The following is a 16,509-nucleotide window of genomic DNA, read 5'->3' on the forward strand; positions in this document are numbered from 1 at the left end:
TATAATGCAATTACATATAATAATAATAATACAGTTACATGTAATAAAGATAACACAGTTCAATTAATAATTTAACATTGACGTTGAAATGAAATTGATCTGATAATTTTCTTGCGAAAACAGTGCCAAATCCCAAATACGAAAGTAAGAACGAAATTGAGAGACAAGCGACGTAATAATCCCGACAGCGAGAACAGATTAAATGTTATATGTATGTACATACGTACTTGTAATATTCAAGGGAGAACGATTCCACAAAAAAAAAAAAAAAAAAAAAAAAAAAAAAAAAAAAGAAAGAAAGCGGCTCGCAAAACATTTCATCCTCGCTCGAGGATGATACTTTTGCCACTTTTTAAATCAGATCAACAACTTCCCCGTTGGCCCAGCGTGTGTGTGTGTGTGTATCTGTCGTCGTCTGTTCGTCTGGCGAAAAATTCATTTGCAAATGGACGGCGACAAAAGAGAGGAGAGGAGTATCTCCGCGAGCAATCCGACAGGATCGGGGCAAGAACGAGTTTCATTTTATACGTCTGACGGTTGAAAGACGCTCGAGCATCGTTGAGAAACGTTGAACAGAAGGGAAGAGAGCGTGTGTCTCGATCAGATACACACCCTAATTCATAAGTACAAGGACGCTTGGCTCGTGGCGTTCTCCTGGCAGGAAACACATCGCGCGGCTGACAAATTTTTATCATTCGCGATACGTTAGGCTGGTGACAAACGAGACCTTCGTTCCTCCGTATAATTTTATTCCGGTATTAAAATGTTGTTACGCTGGTTCTGAATTATTCATCTTGAATTACTTTTGGGCGTAATGCGAAACTCCATTTCAGACATTTTCTCGTTATCGTTCATTTCATTCATTTACTTTATTTGCACAGTAGGTTTGTACCTGTTGCAAATGTTATTTCAACTTATTACTCATGCTTAATCCTAGTAACTTGGGAACATCCTGCCTTTTATATCTTGTATACAGGGTGTTTACGGATTTACTTTTCTCATAAACAGTGGGTGAAACATGGAAAAATGAAAAAGAACAAAGCTGTACGGTTTCTTGTACACAGTGTAACGGTACAGAGAAACTTTTTCTAATTATTTTCCTTTATTTTCAGCTTTCCCAGTTGTTTTTACTATGTTCTCCATATTGCGTTCTATCTCTTCCGCGTTCTGTTGCATCCAACTCGATTTCTAAACAATTGCTAAAATCAATTTTGAAGACAATTTCTTCGCCCTTTCTCTTTTACTTGCCAAATGCTTCATCGCGGAATGTGAAAAATTGCGAAATCTCACGCAACAACGTGCTAGAAATGGGATAGAAATCATCAAATCAAAAAGCCCATTAAAATGGGCTCTGGATACTTCCGGCATCCCCGTCCCGATCGATCTTCCCGGCCATCGTCGGATCCATCGACAGGCGTAATCCCCTAATTGCTCGGCGCAACGTAATCAGGGGATTCCTTCAAAGGAGGGTGGCTTCGTTTTACTTCGCGAGCCGGTCTCGAACGCGCGAGATTTGATATCCCATCAATTTTGCAAATTGCAGGCGTCCTCTCGGCGTTAATGACGCCGTCAATACCGACAAAGAGAAAGACGCGGTCGAAGGAGAGACACGGAGCGGAACATCCGTGACGTCGCGACGAATCGTGGCTCTTCGGGCGTTCCGTTTAATTACAAATTATGCCACGTAATGAGCAATTAAATAGCAGCTGGCAGCCGGGCTAATTAACTAAACGTTACACATAATTGAACGACCGATGTCGACTCTCGTTCTCTTTGACATTTGCATGCGAAATTATTCCGCCACGCCGTGCGAACACGCGTCGTTGGCGTGTCACGTCGCGAGACTACGTAAGGCACAGCTCCGCGAATAAAAAGTCACAACTGTCACGGCTCTATATCTGTATTTAAAGTCTGAAAATATACGTGCGTCGAAATTACGAAATATCTTTGATCCAAGCATCAGATACTTTTGTAAATTGTAATTTTGGAAATTGTAAAAGTACTTGCACGAAGTACAAAGGGAACCTCAATATTCGGTGAGACTATGTTTGACTACAGTTTATTAGGAACTGATGATTTAAGGTGTACATGTAATAGCCAAATTATGCCGGATGTTTTTTCTAAATTTATATTTTCAACAAAATGTAACCTGTAACTTTCATTCGTTCGTATTCGGCGTTTATTGTAGTTAAGATTTAAAGTGCATAACAAACAACCAATTTTACGCTAAGTACTTTTCTCCCAAATACATATTTTCAACATAACGTTGTAACTTTTATTCATTCATATTTGAATACTTGAGACTAACGTCAGTCAATTAATAATAAATATTCAATATTAAAATTAAATATTTAATATTAAAAGTCAGTCAATTCATATTAAATATTTTTCTCCTAAATATATACTTTCAACAAAACCTTGTGACATACAGACACATCGATCACGGCTGATCTTTGTGCATTTGTACGAAATTTGCAGTACATTTTCAAAGACAAAAAATGATTACCAACGTAACTGACTAATGTTCTGATACCCTGTGTACAAACGACAGAAAATTTCTGCCTTTACCCGAAACGTAAGAAACGTTTGGAATCCGTGACAAGAAAATAAAGCTAAGATAGACACGCCTCTCGCTAAACACCACGTGGAACGTGGCAAAAGTTACAAAAATCAACCTAGGAAGAAGAGGGAGGGGGGGAGAAAGGTGGCTGTCCATTTTTCACATAAACCGATGCCACGAAAAATTATTCACCGTCCGCGTTGCCATATATCACTCGCCAGTCATTCTTCCCCGGGTTCTCGGAGGATTCAACCCCTCCGAAGGGGATGGCTGACGTTAAATCCCACGTTGCCCTCCGTCTCTGGCCGACGATTCGAGATCAGCCGGCACGCGACTGAATGAAATACGCCGTGTACAAAGGTACGAAAAAAAGGGGGACGTTTCACGTCGAATCCTCGCTCATAGATATTTTACGACTACGAGATTGATGGTCAGCCACGTTTTCACCTAATGTCGTCTTTCACCGTGCGAGCCAAGGCCGCGCGAGTTCTCTCGTTTCGTAGAAACGTCCCCGAAGGAAGATGGATACTCGTAATTTCTCTGGGCCACCGCCCTGGGGACTCTCCGCCCTGTTTTTCCACTCTCCGTTTTTTTTTTCTTTTTTCTTTTTTTTTTTTTTTGCTATTAGAATACGAGGCGAGGAAAGTCGAGGAAACGAGGGATTGATCGAGTTCTCTCGTGTCTTTGACATGCCAGGTCGTTTGCAATCGCAAACGTTCCTCGGAGTGAAATTGTATTTTTCGGAAGTGGAAGATGCGACTCTTACACATCGTGTGAGAACAAGTCTCATTTTGGAGACAAATGGCGATTCGTGGATTACGTAAATGTTTCGATATTTTCCATTTTGTCTGTTGAGTGCGAAAAAGGTGCAACATTCTTGTCTTGAAATTTAAAGTATTTCCCTTGGTAGATTCTATACATTTTATAATATCGAATTTCTAGCTACACGAAAACACTAGTTTTATTTTGAACATTTATTCCGGGAGAAATGTAACAATTTATGAATCACGTAAATGTTCAAACATTTCCCAGCGTCTGTTAATATATATACGACGGCTAGAGAAAGTATTTGCATACGTCTCTACTTCCCAATGAAGTATATATTTCTTTTATTAGGTTCTACGTTTCACTTTCGTAACATCAAATTTTTATTGTCACGTGGAAATACTATACTGCAGGTAAAATTCTAGCCTCTTCGCCGAGAGGAAATATGAAAATAACAGACGAACGCGAAAGAACTTTGTCATGTTCTGCAGCACAGCCCCGAGAAACCAGCTCATAGCATGCATGTTCCAGCGAGCATACATCACTCAAAGACTCCTCTAAACGAAACTACTTCGCTCAACATCGCAGAAACGAGTCCATATATCAAACAACGGTCGATACATGGACGCGTGCAGTCAATATACCGTGAAAAATTTATACGAAAAAATCGAAAGAGAACGAAACGAAAGTTTCCACCTTAGAAACGACACGTCGAAGGAACCTCCGAGCGTACGTTTGCAAAAATTCGTGAATTACAAGAAATGAAATTAACTTTAATCGTATGTACGCTCGATACTACGTTTTTTCCTCTACACAATCAAACTTGCAAATATTTATACCAGATCCTTCTTTCGTTAAATGTTTCAACTTTGGAAATTATCTCAGTACAATATTAATAACTCGAGAAAAGAAAGACATTTGAAAATATTATTATACCTCTATTACAATTTTAAACAATAATAGGTTTTCCTTTTCTTCGATAGTTTCTTCTGGGAGTTAATACGAGAACTATCGAAATGGTCAAAATAACCAATTCAATATTTGTTACAAATTTTACAGCCAGATGCAAATTTTTATATTTAAATCCTTTTTAAATTATTCCACATAATATTAATAACTCGAAAAAAGAAAGATATTTAAGAAAAAGAATATTATTATTATTATTGTAACTCCACTACACAATTTTAAACAATAATAGTTTCTCTCTTCTTCAATATTTTCTTTTCGTCCGAAATAATCAATTTGTATCTCTTGCAAATTTTATAGACACAATAAAACAATGCAGGTTTATTTTTAGCAAAACATATGAATAAATGCTCGTGCAATATAAAGCTTTCCTACAAATAATTTTCTTATAATGTTTACTGCAAGAAAATCAGAAATCTCATGTTTACTCTAATGGAAATTTTACGTTTTACTCGCCGGTGGGGTTTCATCTATGGTTAATCGCCGATCGATAGTTCCCATCCGAACGATTGTAAGTAAAGGATAGCAGAGGAGGATATCCCAAAGAGGAGTTCTCCTTTCGTTGCGTACCGTTTTCTTCTCCGCTGATAAATTAAGTGGCTCGGACGCGAGCAATAAATTTGCTAGGGCCGAGCGGGCGCTCGATGATTTATATCGGGGCTAGTCCAGGAAGCTCGTGATCTATGACCCCGCGAGGGTCAGCTCGCCAAGGTAAGACAATGCGCCGCGAGCCTAACCTCCTCCTCGCCCCTTTCGAGCCACGGACGCATACGCGTTCGCATACGTGTACTTAAATGCGTGAGTGATGACCAAACCTAAACGCGACATGTCCTGTGAGAAAAATCGCCACGTAAGAGAACGCCACGCAGTCTTGAAACTTCCAAATAACTGACTTTTCTTTCATCTTCCTCTCTCTTTCTCTCTTTCTCTCCCTCTTTGATCTTTCCAAACCGAAAAGTGGAGGATTCACTTCCAGATGTAATTTTTCTTCTTCCCTTCCTTCCTTTCCGCTTTGTAATTCGTTGCAACAACACGTTTCGCCACGTGCACGTCGAAAATGAAACAAAAAAAAAAGGGAGAAGAACCACGGCAACATTGTCGATCAATCTTCTCATTAATCCCGCCGCGTTCCATCATCCTAATTCCATTAATTCACTTTCCACCTCATTAATCAATATCAATGGCCTACCGTGCATTACCGCGTAACGGTTAAATCTGTGCGGTCCAATCAATATTCCGCGTTCTGTCTTAACTGGTTCGTGCTCGGCGCCAAAGCGGCCTCTAACATACGCCTAAATATCCTCCGACGCGTGATTAATTGGCGGTGAACGAACACGATGAAGATGAACTTGCATCGCAACGATTGAAGCAGAAGGGTGGGGACGAAAAGTTTGTCCGTGGCTGTCGTAGATGAATTCCACACCTTCGATTTGACGGAGACACATGTTAAGAATGCCTGCAGCAAAATTGACCGTCAACATCAAAATTTTCTTTTTCTTTTTCGCATTGTATTCTACTCACACACGAAGGTAAGACTTTTTCCAAGGAACCTAATAGTTCTCTTGAAAAATGACAAACTGTCCTTTCTCCCCTTGTACGTACAAAAAAAAAAATCATCCAAATTTGCAAAAAAATCTGTCGCTAAAATTTTTGTGGAAGATCATCAATTGCTGTGTAAGTAAGGAGATTATTAACTATAACATGTACGTGGTAGCATGTTATCGTAGTGGTATGTTATGTTGCAACACGTGCAAAGTTTCACTTCTGCTCTATTTTGCTCAATTAATTTTTCACAGAACTGCAAAGATGCAGAAAGGTCCACAGTTTATTGATAAAACTTCGACGTTGGATTATGAATTTTAAATTGTGCAGGAATTTCGACAAACTTTCAACGTGCTATCTTATATCTTATATCTCAATGTACTATCTTACAAAACACTTACGCTTAATGCACTTAATTATACAATTATGTAAATAATTTTAAAACAAATGCAATAACTGCGCCAAACACAACTGAACGGCGATGTATATAATTTAATTGTACAAACTATCAGTTCGTCGATGTTAGTTGCACAAACCGCTAGAGTTCCACTGTAGCATAAAGGGTGAAAACCAGCGTGTGGTTAAACGAACCGATTCACGGCATCCTCCGGAGTAATATCTCGTATTATCGCTTTTGCTTCGGAGCCGAGTGGCCAGACTGTTGTTGTCTGTTGTTATAGAGAATACTGTGATACGAGGCAACCGGCTGGCTGAAAGCACCGGCTCAGAATCAACCGCTTTGAATATGGCGTGACTGATAAGGCATAGACGCGACCGCGGCTAATTTATCACGGTGCTGCTTTATGGGTGTTTATGGATCACGCGTCGCGAGGATTCAGCCACCAACGTTCGTACCAGCAGACTGGTCTCGATCCCCTTCGATACGTTCGTCTTTGCAAATTTTATTCGTCAATTGGGAATTAGCACACAATGACACTGAAAAAATTGTCGACAATTCGAACTTTCTAAAAGAAAGATCATCTTGGTCTTTCGTTCTTTTCCGAAAATAATTTTACATCATAATTAGAAAAATTATTATTTTGGGTTGAAAATTGTCAAAATTTTCGTGAAAGATATCAGCTAAATCCAGTATGAAGTCTTGAAAATTAAAATTTTCTGTTTGCAAAACACCCTGTACGATTCTTTCACTTGGAACATTAGGTTCAGAGGATTTCTTGAACCTTTGGCATTTAACTCTAACGTTCACTATCGTACGACAAGTTTTAAAGGAGGAACAGAGGAGGTATCAATCTCCAAAATGACGGCGGATCTACTCGTCAAAGAAACTTTTCCAATGTCAATCTACGCACGTTTGAATTTTCTCAATTTTCGTGATGAAGCTATCCCAAAATCAAGATGGTCTCTGACTCAAAAGCCAAGCCAAGTTCGACGAAAACGAACAATTCAGCTCGATCGGAAAAAATATTTCACCGACTCGAGCGAAATAATACCTCACCTCCTCACCGTGTCTCAGACAAAACGACCAAATTACCAGCGTAATCCTCCAATAATCTTAAACACCAGCTCTCGTACCACCTACATCTCTCCCGTATCAACTTCTCAATAATCCCCGGTGCACTCTGGCCGACTTCTCCCCTCCAACGAATCAAGATTAAAACAGAATCCCCGTAAAATCGGTTCCAGTTGTCCCAGCACGGCGAGTCGAACGACAAACTGTTGCCTGGGACTGTTTCGAGAATCATGCCTCGCAGTGGTGGACTGCGCGTTCTGCTGATCGCAGAATCCGGGCGAAATCATTTGTCCGATTATTCCGGCTGGATACGCTCGGATACGATACGTGCGCGGGATTCTCCATGGCCGAACGAAACGGAGCAAGCTGGAAGATAGAAGCAGAAACGGAGGGGGAGAATCGGAACAGCTGGATCGGTGGATCGAGATGGCCCGGAAGAACCAAGAGTTTGGCATTCGGCCGTTTCCATTCGAGCTGGATCCATTGTCCGTCTGGGCGACTGCAGGAAAAATGGCGATTGTTGCAGCAGGCGCCTAGCGAAGCGTTGCAGCGAGATTTGTGATTCCAGTGTGGATAAACTTCAATCTTCGCGAGAGTGAACCGTGTGTGTAGGAGATTTGCGCATCAAGTACAAGATGACGAGTTTGTAAGGAAAGTCGATAGTACATAAAATTCACATTAAAGGAAGAACAGACGCACAAAGGATCCTCGGATTCGTTCTAGGATTCTTCTAGGAATAATGATCTACCCGAAGACTATAAAACTAAAAAACTATAATGACACTCGGAGGTCAATTGAACTCTACGCGGGCTATCGAGTTGGACGGACTACAGCGTTTTTGATTAAACGTCAAATTGTATAATTATGTGAGATGTATATTAGGAAATCTAAAGTTAGAAATTGATCGGAACTTCTTCCTAGGTGGCTCTAGAGCGAAACAATCGTCGCCTGCTGCGTGTCCGAGACAATTGTCAGAGCGACGGCCAAGTCTCGTTTTAACAGTCCAAGTTTGGAACACTAGAACTACCAAAGTGGTCAATAGTGACCAATTTATAATTTTTGTTAGATACTTTATGAACGTAAAACATTGTATTTTTAAGGATTTAAATAATTTTTCGTAACATATACAAATAAAAGTCTGTGCAAGTCCATTGTATTATAAAGTTTCTCTATTTCTTGGATTTCAATGTCTTTGATGAACACTTTATGACTTAGTCGTCGGTAGTTCTAGTGTTAAAAGACCATCAATAGATAGTGATATGAATGCGGCTTCCAGCTGAGAAATTTCTGAAACGTAGATCTCGATCTGACACGCCCCGTTGCAAACACTTCTTAACTCCCTTATTCCGAAAGGTTATCCAACAGACGAATCCAAAGTTCTGTGTAATTGGCCTCGATGGGATTTAACTTCCACGGATTCGAAACTCACACTTACGGATCCGAAATTTCGCCCCCTCGAGAAACCAGCGATTTCGGAAGGAACGACTTGAGCAAAGCTTGTGATTAAATTAAAATGTAAAAGTCAGAATTCCGAAAGCGTTATTCGCCTAACAAGTTTTGAACAGTAGTCAACCATTGTAACTACCAAAGTGGTCAAAATCACCAATCTCCAATTTTTGTTAGGCATTTTGTAAAAACAGTGTATTTTTAAATATTTAAATAATTTTTCGTAAAATAAACGAATAAAAGCTTGTACTCCATTACTTTTTTTTTTCTTCGTTTCTGATGGAAATTTCATGCTTCGATCATCGGTAGTTCTAGTGTTATGAAAAAATGGATAGAGTGGGTTATCATCCACCTTGATCATAAATATCCGAGAAAATGAGACAATAAATTTCTTTTAAACATTGACGAGAAACCTAAATCGTCCGTGTCCACATAATTTTACAAGAAACTACATGCACACAGTTTGAACACGTTGTTCAAAAATGGCACAAATAGCAATAACAAGAGTCAAGAGAGATAGAGAGAGAGAGAGAGAGAGAGAAAAGACAATGACTTGATAATAGCACGATTGAAAACTGATACGAGGATGAAAAATTACAATGTTGATCGATCGAGTGTTTCTCTTTTCTATTTTTTTTTTTTTTTTGGCAAGTGCCACAATTATGTTTCGCACACGTGTCGAACGTGTATCGCGCGTCTATCGTCGGTTATTATCCCGCGTCGGGATCCTTGGGATAATTGCAACTTCCAGTTACTCGACGAGTTACTCTTCACGGAATTGTTAGTTTTATAGTTTCAGTTAGGAGGCATCTCGCTGACCGCCACGATCCTCGAGACTTAATTGTCTGTTATTACGAAGGTTTGTTTAGTTCTCTTGCGACTGAGTGATTAATTGACGCGAATTGCACGGTTAGTACCGCCATCTCTGTGATTTGATCTCGAACAGAACGGACTTTTTAAAGCCAAAAAATGTGACGATACATAACGTTCCATTCGTATAATCGTAATCTCAATTGTTTCAATTATTGATTTCATTCGTTAAAAGGGGAAGGCGAGGTTAGTTCATCAAGATATTTAATTGTTGCGTTTTTCCAAGATTCCTCCATTTTTACTTGTTCGACTTTCTTTATTGAAAATAGAACGCATCTATGAAATCTATTTAACGAACTAATTCATCGACAGATTACACTCTTAAAGATTGACTCAAAGTTCAATTGCGAACGGTGTGTTAATTAAAAATTATGAATCTGCAGGACAGAGGAGAATTAAATTGAATTTTACATCTGCGCGTGTGTGGCAAGGTTCGATTAAAAAAGGAGAGAGAAAGAGAGAAAAGAAACGATACACGAACGAGGTAGGTATGGGTGATATGAAAATTCCTTTGCGATTCAACAGACGTTCGAATTCTCGCCTTGAGTTCTCGGATCCATTTAACTAGATCCAATTTAATCCAGCGGCAATAGAAATGCTCGACTAAACACCGTTCTTCGTCGAATCGGAAAATAACAAGCACTTGCTTGTTCTGCTGAGAAACCGAATTAACAGATCGATCGGTTGAAACTGTCGATATTATGTTTCTTTCTTCTCCTTTTCTTTTAAATTTCTTTTTAAAAGTGTGTCTACAGTCTCAAATCTTGCAAGGTCTTGTCGATTTTTCTAAGGAGATAAATAGACAAGCGTGCAAGGCTAAATAGAGAGAGAAAGATTTATATTACGAGAGGCAAAGTGTAACGAGGGGAAAGAGTTGCCTGTTGGTAGCGACCTATTAATTCGAAAGTACACGAACGTTTCAACGTACCTTTGAAATCAGCCAAGATAATATCGTCAAAGGCAACGAACGACTGACATAATGTAATATTCTTGTTTAGAGCAAAAGGAGCTCATGTTTCAAAGAATACTCGCATAAAATCCGTCTTTATTAAAAAATTCGCTCTCTTGTAGCTTGTCCTTGCTTCCGGTATAATCAACTGTAGAATTTAACGGCACATTTGCTCAATCGTGTTCCGCTAAGCGAACGCGCGCGCGCGCGCGCGCGCGCGTGTGTGTGTGTGTGTGTGTATGAATGCGATAGCAGCCACGTCAGTTTTTAATTATAAAAAGTTCTTTCCCTACTAGAACTAACGGCCAGCAACGTACAGAAGAAACAAAACTTTATTAATTAATTGGCTGTGTGTGTGTGTGTGTGTGTGTGTGTGTGTGTGTGTGTGTGTGTACGCGAGGTACGAAAAGTTCATCTTTCAATTCTTCTCTCGTAAGATTCTCGTTATTTTCCATTACAATGTTTCTTTAAGAAAGAAAACATCTTCGAACAACTTTTGTTGCAAAAAACTTCACTTGACATTGTATATTCCCCGTAATGGACGAAGTATCTTGGTCGGGAATTCTTAGATATCGCACGTGAAAACAGAGAAGAATGCAATACAGTTTTCTGTTCTTAAAAAGATATGTAAAAAAGGATAGAAATTAAATTAAATCCCTCCCGAATCATCGTAGAAATCTCATTTTTCGCGTTTCCAAATATTTCTAAAAATATATATATATATGAAAAAAACTCGATACTTTCTAAAATATTTCTAAAAAAAAAAAATATATATATATATATATATATATATATATATATATATATATGTATATATAAAAACTTTCCCCAAATATTCGCGTGGAAACACCCTTTGCAGAAATCCTTCGAGAGGTTTATGAAATTGTAGATTCGCGGAATCGGTGGCTGCCGATAGGAAATAAGAGGAAAACTCTCTCTCTCTCTCTCTCCCTCTCTTTCCCTCTCTCTGTCGAGTCGAGCCATTGTGCTTAAGTACGAAAGCCGGGGTTGTTTCTTAAAGTAAACTGGCAAGTTTCAAGGCGAGAATAAGAGGGAGAGGCAGGAGGGAGGGTTGCTTCGACGGGAAAGGAAATTGTCTGATCCCCCACGGTCGATTTCCACTTTCCTGCGGGTTTCCGCCGATGGCCGGAGTACTTAAAAATCCTTCTCCTCTCGTCCACGTCGCTGGAAACTAAATCTTCAACACCCACTTCCTGCTCGGAAACGTCCGAAGGGGTGAAACATTTACGCGGCACCCGGCAACTTCGACGAAAGTTTTAAAGACCTTTCGTCTTCGCGGAACGTCCACTATATATGTACGTATATATACGTATGTATACGTATGCACTCGCTCGTTTTTTCTTTTTTTTTTTTCTTTTAATCTGGAAAGCCGTTTTATCCTTCTTAATTGGATACCAGCGATTTATCGTAAAATTACCGGAGTTCTTGCCGAAATTCGTACGAATTCGAGAGTTTTCACGAATCGTATCGACGAACTGACATTTATAGATCGTTTGGGCCAAAAATCACTTCCTACTAAAATAAATTCATAATTTGAAACCTTTGGAGGAAATAATTTTTAAAACATAGCGAAAAAATCCTGTTTGAACTTAAATTTAATTCGAAATTAATAAAATTTTAGTTTTCTCTTGTATTGATGTTTTAGTGGAAAAAAAAGAAATAGGTGAGGAGAAACTTTTAGAACCATCACAAGTAAGTGTGATTCCTTGTGAAAAAATAAGAAAAAGACGCGGAATGAAAATTTTCTCACCCGAGATTTCAATTAGTTTTCGATTTGAATATCCGCCGCGTCGTAGTGAAATACAGCTTTCCGTGTGTGAGGTCGTATTTACCAAAATGTCGATTTTATTTGTAAACAAGCAATACCTGTGCCAGAGATCGTAGGCGCAGTTGAGGTGAAAAGGTTATTTCACAGGAACATTGTTGAACCCGCGTACAGGCAATTGTACTCCTCTTATTATTGATGTTTCTACCCTTGATGGCATATTTTCGATTTTTTCGTGCCACTGAATGCGTGAGTGTTGTTTACAAACAAAATCGGTATTGTACTTCACAGGCAAAGCCGTATTTCAGCTGTAACTGCATACGATGGATATTCAAACTTGATTATCGGACAACAAATTTCGTTATTTTTTTAAAAATTGTTTCATTTTTTTTTTTACGAGGAATCGGATTTTACCCGCTTGATATGTTGTTGGAGAGACACCCAAAAAATGTATTTTATGGAACGAACAATTTTGGAACTGCTCTTAAACGAACAATTGAAAAAATACAACGCACCAAATGTGTATTATTTTCCTGTGAAAGTTTCTTCGATTGTACCGTTGAGAAGAAACCAACGAACTCTGAATAATAATAATTGTGTCGACCACACGGCAATAAATTACACGCTGAGGAGCATTATACTTCCACGAAAACAATTTACAGCGTTTTAATGATCGAATGAAACTACCGACTCATTCGAGTTCTCAATGAAAAGTAATCAATTTAAACCCGGTAATTCCAAGGATGCAAGAGAAAGAGAAAGAGAGAGAGAGAGATGTAAGCGTTGAAAAGAGAAAAATAGAGGGAAACGTAACGAGTTTCGGCTAACGAACGGTCGAAATTAAAATGAGCGGCGCGCAAATTCCAATTACCACGCCATTATTTTTGTTGCGCGTGGCCAGCTGCTACGTATACGTACAATTTACAAGCTAACGAGAACGACAGGCCGGCCGATTGATTTATCGACGAGGGAATTAATATCCTTCCAGGCCGGGTGAAACCGGTTCCAGAACGCTGAGGGCGTCGCTTTGTTGCCTCTGACCGCACCCTAGAAATCGCTCGCTCGCGGTGAAATAACGTCACGGTGGAACACCCTCTTTCCAATCACCCTTAACGCACATCGACGTTGAAAACATTAATCGAACGCTTGGGCTGACCACCTTGGCCACCGAGCATGACCGATCTTTCATGCTAATTAATCGCTAATTAATCGTCGCCGCTCGCGTCTCCATTTCGTTTCAATTTCCAAGTGAACATCTCCCTCCCCTCAGACTCCTGTTTCCCAACCTGTGATAAAATCAATTTGTTCCGAACTTTTACGAATTTGCTACACAACCGGACGTGTCTCGATCATTTCGGTTAATTGCACGTTTCGATATATTATATAATACGTACGCTAGTCAATGCGGTTCGGCTGCACGACGCGTGAAATCACAGCGATTCTACGGTTGAAATTGTAATAAATATGCATGAGGTTAGAAACGGTTGATGCACGTGTTCACACAGGAACACCTGAATCTTTTAAGAGTCATTAGCAAAATTAATATTAGAGTAATTCGCTCGAGTTAGCAATTTATAGTTTAGTCACCGTTGTTTGAATGTTTGATGTCGCGTTAATATTCAGATACGGACTTTCAATATTGAACGAACGTTACAGGTACTCGTGACCGCAGAACGAAGGACTACCAGATACTTGTGCAAAAATGTACAAATTGAATTTTTGTACGAATCAACAAGATCGAAATACTAAATTAAAAATTTCTGCTGCAAATTGAAGCTTACTTTGTACACGTTTTAATCTTTATCCTCAAAAATTATCTATATCTTTTCAACACCATTTTATTGACTTTAAATATCAGTAGTATATTTTCAACGCTATTTTATTGACTTTAAATATCATAAAATCTCAATAAAGACTTGCCAATCACCATCAAACTTCAGAAGAGCCACCTTAATTATTAATTAAATGTCACAAGACATATTTCTATTTACCGTAATTTATCCCCAGAAACGATCTATATATTTTCAACACCATTTTATTGACACTAAACTTTAAACCACAGACTCTCGATGAAGATTCACCATCAACCACCACCAGTACACCGAAGCAAACCTCAGGAGAACCACCTTAACCACTAACTAAACACCATAAAACACAACAGGAAAGAAAAGAAGCTATTTCGACGCATTATCGACGTTCTAACCACGGCAATCCCTCTCAAAGAAGAATCTATTAACGGAAGAATTAGCGAATCGGCAGAGAACCTCGTAAATTTACGCAAAACCTCGAAACACCACCAAACCAAATCCCTCGTCCAAACCAGCCACTTTATCTTTCATTAATTAACCACTTGCGCTTGGCAACTGATTGCGGACCATAACGAGTGACCAAACGGTATACAATAATTCGCCGCTTTCTTTTTGAACACGTCGGTACGATATCACTGGGCAGAAATGACTGAGAAGTAACAAATTTATTATTCGTTTCGTCTGCGTTGTACTTAAATATACTTAAAACTGAGGAGACGCGTGCAATTTTGGGAGAAAAAGAACTCTCGACGTGCCAGCGCAAGAGGTTAATTCATCCTTGTCATCCCCTGACTCCCGAAATTCGAGGGGGGCGACGAAGGAAACTTCTTCTGAAAACCTCATTCTCTTTTACGGGTTAATTCCTCGGTACAACGATAAATCGGGATCGATCGGCCGCGGGATTGAACGCCGCCTCGACGAGCGAGGAGCGCCCCAGAGCGGAAGGTGCTTCGATTCCGCTCCCATTGCGGCGCATTCATCTCCATAAATACTGTCGAAGTATTCCCGAAGACACACGGCGAATGCACGCGGGAGAATTCCACGGGACGATCCACGGCACGATGCGTCATCCCCCCTCGCCGCCCATCCGCGCCGGTAATGGTTTAAAAGCTTTGGAGACGGTGTGCGGAGAGACAGAGAAAAAGGACACAGGGCGAGCGAAAGGGTGTGTGAGTGTGTGAGTGTGTGCGTCGTACGTCGCGAGAGGGATGGATGAAAACGGGTGGCAAGGGTTGGGTTAGGTTCAAGGATAAGTGCCGTATTGGCATTTGACTGCCGGCTAGGGGCACGTCTGGGAAATGTACAGCACGGTTGCCGAGGAATGGGAAATGGCTTGGCCGGGGACGACGCTGATGGTATGAGATGCCTTCGAATGGATGCTTGTCTGAGCCCATCCGCCGAGCGCCGAGAGTGTCTCCATTCGGAAAGGGCCTAGACGCCCGATTCGATCCGACTTCGAGTGAATTCCTTTCCGTCGAATTCCTGTCGAACGCCGGGGCCCCCGCGACGTCTCTTGCCAACGGCTAACCATCGGGCCAGACGCCTGGAAAACTCTCGGCTCGATACGCCAACGATCCTGGAGGACCCGCGTGCCACGAGACGTGGGCATGTACGACGTCTTAACGGGTTATCTGCAAGGTTACGCGAGATCACCGTCGTTCGATCGACACCTTTCGCGCCGTAGCGCTTCGAAGAATTTACGAGTACTTTCATTCGCCTGCTCTTACTTGCGATTATGATTTCTCTAGTCATTTTTCAGAAATACTGTTAACGGGGAGAAAGGAGAATTTCTCTCGTTCTCTGTTGCAGATCCGTTGAATGACGTTCTTCGAGGCGAATGAGAGTTGAACGTTACGTTCTCAAATTCTTCTTAGCGTCGTGCACCTTGTTCCTTCATTTAGGTTTTTTTAAATATGTTGTTGAAAGAAATGGTCTTTCTTCGCATAGTGGCGCACACCATTAAATTCGTTGTTGAGAAACGCCAATTTCATCACTTTACACAAATTATTTCGTTCCCTCTTCAGTCTCGCGCGAGCGAGCCTTGAATTTTACGTTTGCAAATTTTTCTCATTAGTGTCACATCTTCTTCCATCGCTTATGAAACATGGTTCTTTTTAAATACGTTTTTTCGCAAACCATTAAATTTGTCGTTAAAAAACACTAATTTCATAAATTTACTGACTGTGTCTTTAATAAGATGAATTTACGAACTGCATATTTGATAAATTGTATTTTCAGTAATTTCCGAGATATTTGACAAAATATGTTCCGTATTCCCAACATCGACGAATGCTGATAAAAAAAAAAGAAAAAAAATACGTCTCAAATATATTTTGCGAAAACTAT

The sequence above is a fragment of the Frieseomelitta varia genome, unplaced genomic scaffold (genome assembly GCF_011392965.1).
Source record: "Frieseomelitta varia isolate USP_RPSP 00005682 unplaced genomic scaffold, Fvar_1.2 scaffold_617, whole genome shotgun sequence".
Taxonomy (NCBI): Eukaryota; Metazoa; Arthropoda; class Insecta; order Hymenoptera; family Apidae; genus Frieseomelitta; species Frieseomelitta varia.